This window comes from Pseudophryne corroboree, chromosome 8 (assembly GCF_028390025.1).
Source record: "Pseudophryne corroboree isolate aPseCor3 chromosome 8, aPseCor3.hap2, whole genome shotgun sequence".
NCBI lineage: Eukaryota > Metazoa > Chordata > Amphibia > Anura > Myobatrachidae > Pseudophryne > Pseudophryne corroboree.
In genome coordinates, this window is record NC_086451.1 from 416,340,675 (window position 1) to 416,341,139 (window position 465).

Below are 465 nucleotides of genomic sequence, written 5' to 3' on the forward strand. Positions count from 1 at the left end.
CAGACGTGGCTGAAGTGACGTAACCGAGCTCCCCTCGGGGTGGGCACCGTCATGCTGAAGTCTTTGTGGGAGCTGAACTGGTGCTCTGTTCCTGACAGCCAGCAACGACTGATTTCTTAGGCTTACCTCTGGAGCCTCTAGCTGCATTGGAGGCAACCCGGGCCCTAGAAGGAAATCTGGAGGACTGAAAGGACTGAGTAGATTTCCCGGGTAGGTAAGCCTAGCAGGTGGAGCCCCAGAAGGGCGAAACGTGGATTTCCCACGGTAGCTTTGGAGATCCATGCGTCCAATTCAGCTCCGAAAAGCCATTCACCTGTGAAGGGAAGAGATCCCACATTACGTTTGGAGTCAGCGTCTGCCATCCACTGATGCAACCATATGGCTCTGTGTGCAGACACAGCCATAGCAGTGGTTTTAGCATTTATATTGCCAATCTCTTTAAGAGAGTCACAGAGGACATATCTC